This window comes from Dama dama, chromosome 19 (genome assembly GCF_033118175.1).
Source record: "Dama dama isolate Ldn47 chromosome 19, ASM3311817v1, whole genome shotgun sequence".
In the NCBI taxonomy this organism is placed as follows: domain Eukaryota; kingdom Metazoa; phylum Chordata; class Mammalia; order Artiodactyla; family Cervidae; genus Dama; species Dama dama.
The window spans coordinates 43005959-43011958 of NC_083699.1; positions in this window are offsets into that span (position 1 = coordinate 43005959).

Here is a 6000-nt window from a genome sequence, read left to right on the forward strand (position 1 = left end):
TAAAAAGTATCTCAAAATTCACCATCTTCCTTCAGTTTCAATGGAGATGGTAGCTGTGAAGACAGTCTATCCTTCTATCATGGATCAGGAATTCCACGTGCCACTATCACTTACTCCAGGCTTTTTTCTCTCCCATCTTAAAACAAACAGGAAATAAACTTTATTAGACTACTCACATAGTCTTTCAACTATATTCCACGTTTCTCCATTCCACCAAGGCCAAACTTCCTGAAATAATTTCCTGCTGCCAGTTCTTTCTCATATATTTACTTTAGCCTATTTCTATCTTGCTTTCAGCTTCCTCTTCCCAACTCTACTGAAATGGTCCTTCCCAATGACCTTGTTACCGCTTAGGTTTTCCTTTTCGTGGATATCTTTTCAGAATCTCCTTGGTTGACCACACTCTTCTTGCTGAAAAACTCCCTGGTGTTCTCCTACTTTGCTAGTCATTCTTCTTCACTTTCTTTTACCATTTCCTCCTTCTCTGACCTTTAAAAGATGAACCTCCTGAGGGTTTGATTTTAGATTCTTTTTTCTTATCAGGCTTCAATCTCTTCTAGGAAATGTATTACTTTAATTATCTACATACCAGGGACTCAAAAATGTATCTCTCACCTCACTGCTCTTTGGTTACCATACCTGGTTTTCTTACATTTTTTTCAACCATTTACAAAAGAGAACCTTTCATTTTTCACTCTAGTGCTTCGTTTCTCTTCTAATGTTTACAACCTGAGTAAGTTGTACGGCCCTTACCAAATTACTCATTCAGGAAAACCCTTCCTTTCCATCTTTTCCAATGAGCAACAAAGTTCTGTCTAAACCTCATAAGTATTTTTCAGATCTCTCCATTTCTATCTTTAATACCACCTCCCTAGACTAACAAGCTATCATTCACACTTAGGTTACTGAAATACACTTTTTACCAAGTCTCTTCACATCCACTTTTGTTCCTTTCAATCCATTTTCCAGAAAGCTTTTAGAGTAATCTTTTGAAACTGAAAATACCAGTCTGTAATACTCCTACCTAAAACCCTTCAACTTCTTTCCATTACACTTAGGATAAAGATCAAAAGGCATAATATGGTTGATGAGGTCCTACACTCTCCACTTCTAGCTACATCTTCCATCTTGTCCAGACCCACATTTCTGTTACCACAGTTCAGCCACAACGACCTTCTTTCAGTTCTTCAAAAATGTCATTTTTTCTGCCACAGGGTCTTAGTACCAGCAGGAAGTCACACTCTCCTCTCTGCCCCCCCCCCCCCACACACACACATTCCTCAGTTAAAATCATCATTTCCTTAGCAAAATCTCTGATTTTTCCATACCGGATGAGTCCTCCCATCATAGCCTCCTACTGTGCCATACTTTTATGAATGGCATGTATCTGAACTTGAAATAAATTACTCATGTACATTTTTGTGCATTGTCTGTCTCCATTGCACTATAAGATTCACTATGCCTATAAGGTTTATGTTTGTCTTGCTTATAACTATATCCTCAGCAACCAGAAGAGATCCTAGTCCATAACAGTCTTCCACAGAATATCTAATGATTAAGGGTCCATTTGTAGTCCTGTTTGTGCTTGGGTGTCTTCCATTAGTATGACTAATTTAAACTCCACCTGCTAGAGGCAAGAAGGCTCTCAACTATTCTAGACATAGAATAGGGCTATTTCAAGAAAAGTGGAAGGATGCCTAAAACTAGGCAGGGCTGAGATTTCCAAATTCAGAATCTCAGAGCCCAGAGGAAAAGAGGACAAGAGAAAACAAAGGCTGGCATATATTATATTTCATTTTTTGTTGTTCTCCTAAGTTAGGAAATAGCTGGCATTGAGCATGACTTTGAATTAATAGGCAAACTAATTAATAATATATATATGAATATCTTAATGTGTCTATAGACCAAGCAATAAACTATAATTATGCTTGCTATCCTTGAGAAAGAATGTTATTATCTGTAGGGAAGAACAGGGTTGGAAACCAAATGATATCAGAAAAGGAACCTGGCAGGCATCCTGCAGTTCACTTACAGCCTGAATCAAGGCTTCTCTTAGAGAAGCTCAGGAGCAAAAAGCAGTTTTTAATGAGAATCTCTTCAAATAAAGAGCTTCCCTATAAGTGTTTTTCTCTTTCTCCTTGTGTGTGACTTTGGGATTTGGACTGCAGATTAACTTAAAGATTTTGTCCCTTGTAAGTGTCTGACTCATAGAGTAATTCATATATGTTTGGCCATTTTCCTGACTTTATTCCTGTTAGGAACTAATCTCAGGAGTCCTATTTGCCCTTCTCTAACCCTGATTTCAGCTTTTTTTGCTCTGAGATCTGGTTTCTTAAAATTTGCCTCACTCTGCAGTGGAGTTAGGAAAATACTTTAGAGAGATCATTCTTTTGTTCCTACAGTTCCCTCATTGAGAAGATTCTTAACCTTCGTTTAACCTACCTTGGAAATCCGTTTTTAAAAAACAGAAATCCAAGATTGTATTTTTCAATTAACAGTTATAAAACCTCCTTGGGGAAGAATAAATTGTTTCTTTTCCATATATTTATAGTATAATATAATTCTATGTGTTACTGCACTTGTTGCACAATATTGGTTGCTACTTAAGTCAGTGTCTGGATCACTGTCTAAATCTGAGTTGCTTGAGGACAAGGATAGCTATTCATTATTTTTCACTGTAACATGTATCTTCCAGCCTGTGGTTAGAATGAAGCAAGAAAATATGAGATGTAAAAAAATTAGCATGGTTCATGTCACATAGTGTGTGGTTATAAATGTTGGTCAAAGTGAATTAATGAATTTCACCATTCATTATCTTCATTTAGATGATCTCTATTTACTAAGGAAATTAATTTAAGAAAGCATTATTCATTATAAAATGTACTTAAAGAAATATGCTCATTTTTATCCAGTCAGGTTCAATGTTCTTTTGTCGCTTACCTTAGAAAAACAATGAATACAATTTGCTCTACATGTAATATTGGGACTTCGAAGATCTGGACTCCAGTCTTCCCCATGTCAGATGCTGAGAGTAATTATATCTTAGATTCTTTCTCCTTAAATAGTCTGTGCAAAATTTTACTAAACACTTTCTTATAAGCTATATTGTCATGTAAAAGCATAAGCATCTTAAAAATAATGCTAAATTCTTGTCATTTATTTTCATACCCAACATAGTAAGAAACACAATAATAGATCAGTAGTAGCCTCATGAAAAATTCATCAATTTAAGCTATGAAAACATCACTGTTTTGTTTAACTTAGAATGTGTATGTGTGTTAGTCACCCAATCATGTCTGACTCTTTGCAAACCCGTAGACTGTCATCCACCAGCCTCCTCTGTCCATGGAATTCTCAAGGCAAGAAAACTGGAGTGGATAGCCATTCCCTTCTCCAGGGGATCTTCTGGACCCAGAGATCAAACCTGGGTCTCCTGCATTCCAGGCAGATTCTTTATTGTCTGAATTGTCAGGGAAGCCCTTAACTTAGAATGGTTACTCTTTTTTTTCTCACTAAGTCTATTTTGTGTGTCTGTGTGTGTATTCTAGTTTATTATTCTTTTTCTTCCATTTATAGTAGTGACTTACTCGTTACCACAATATGTCACTTTCCTCTCCTTGACTGAGTCATCTCCACCCCTTTTGTTGAATTCCAGGAAGTCTTTCTGGGTGGCTAAACAAATGAAAGAATTTATGTAAGACTTAGTCAAACCAGCAAAAGAATTTGTCTCATTTTAACTGGTGACCTGAAGATTTGAATGGAACATAGTCATTCAAATTTGCTTGGCTTCACATAATCCATTTCGCTCAGTTTTAGTTCATTCACAATGCTACCTTGCCACCCACAAATTTCCTCTTATTTCTCATCACATTATTTTTCATGATTTCACTGTGAGAAATTTTCTATGCTATCAATACATTAAGTAATGGATGAAATTAGATGTTGAACAATTCAGTTTTATTAAGTAAATTCTTGATGATATTAGTGCATCCAGCGAACTTCAGTGCAAAGAGCAGTGCTTTTGGAAGAAGATGCCATTATCATAATGAGATTTCTTCCTCTGACATAAACCATTAGGTGGAGTCAATATTTATGAAGCTTTTATCCTGACTTGTATAATTTGTAACTCCTGCCTGGGTATGACTTTTCAGCTCAGCTATTCTTAAGTCCATTAAGTTCTATAACAGGATGAACTCAGATTTATTGCCACTACTGAGAGCTTTTCTAAGATGTGTGAGTTGAGAGGAAAAGAGTCCTTGGGAAGTGAAGATGTAGAAATAATCAATTTTGTTGACTGCTGAGATTCACCTCCATACACATCTTCATCAGTACCCCTTGGAAGAAATATTTTCTCTGGGAATGGAGAACTTAAGAATTGGACAGTCGTGCCTAGGAACATATTCTCTTTATAAAAAAAAAAAACTCACAGTTAATACACAAATACCTATTTAACCCCAACCATGTGGTGTTTGAGAAGACTCTTGAGAGTCCCTTGGACTGCAAGGAGATCCATCCAGTCCATCCTAAAGGAGATCAGTTCTGGGTGTTCATTGGAGGGACTGATGCTGAAGCTGAAACTCCAATACTTTGGCCACCTCATGCGAAGAGTTGACTCATTGGAAAAGACCCTGATGCTGGGAGGGATTGGGGGCAGGAGGAGAAGGGGACGACAGAGGATGAGATGGCTGGATGGCATCACCGAGTCGATGGGCATGAGTTTGAGTAAACTCCGGGAGTTGGTGATGGACAGGGAGGCCTGGCGTGCTGCGATTCATGGGGTCGCAAAAAGTCGGACACAACTGAGCAACTGAACTGAACTGAACTGATGTAACCATCAGTGAGCCAAGTGATATAAAGGATAAAAATGTTAGGCAGGTAGAATAGGTAAAAGGAATCCAGAATGACGGTGAGTAAAGGAAAAGGAAGGGAAAAAGCCTGCAAAAATAGAACAAAGGAAGGTCCGAAGGCCAGAGTGAGGACCTCCGGTAGAAGAAACAGCACTCCTGGTTAGCCCAATTTACATAGGGCAGGCCCAGGAGGAGGAAAAAACATAAAAAGAGGAGCCAAAGGGCTGGGGGTCTCTCTCTCTCCGCCACGTACACGTGCTGTCTCTCTTTCTCTCTCTCTCTTCTCTTCGCGCCTTTTGGGTCAGCATGCCCTCACACCTCAAGGATGTATTCTCCTTTATTTTCTAAATAAAACTGCTCTGTCCGAGAACTGTAACACAGACTGTCCAAGAGCTGTGACGCGCCAAGGGCTTTAACATCCGTCGCTTCAAATTTTTGTTGAGACGAGACAGAACCGAGCAGATTACACTCCCCTGACAAAATCATTTAATAAGCTGTGCTACATAATAGTAAGAACCTATCACTAAGGTTCAGAATGCCTAAGTTCAATTTGTGATGCACTATTCATGAATGTCACGATGCCCGGTGAATCCTGATTTCTTTATCTTCTTCCTCATCCACTCTTCTTCCCAGTATATCAAGCTGATGGTACAATGAGCAACTGTCCATTGTCTGTGGAATATTATACATATGATATAGACCTGCACCCAAGCCACCTGGAGTTACAGTTTTCTGTGTAGCCAGAGACATTACTTTGCCAACAAAGGTCTGTCTGGTCAAGGCTATGGTTTTTCCAGTGGCATGTATGGATGTGAGAGTTGGACTATAAAGAAAGCTGAGTGCCGAAGAATTGATATTTTTGAACTGTGGTGTTGGAGAAGACTCTTGAGAGTCCCTTGGACTGCAAGGAGATACAACCAGTCCATCCTAAAGGAAATTATTCCTGAATGTTCGTTGGAAGGACTGATGCTGAAGCTGAAACTCCAATACTTTGGCCACCTGATGCAAAGAACTGACTCATTTGGAAAGACCCTGATTCTGGGAAAGATTGAAGGCAGGAGGAGAAGGGGACGACAGAGGATGAGATCATTGGATGGCATCACCGACTCAACGGACATAAGTTTGAGCAAACTCCGGGAGTTGGTGATGGACA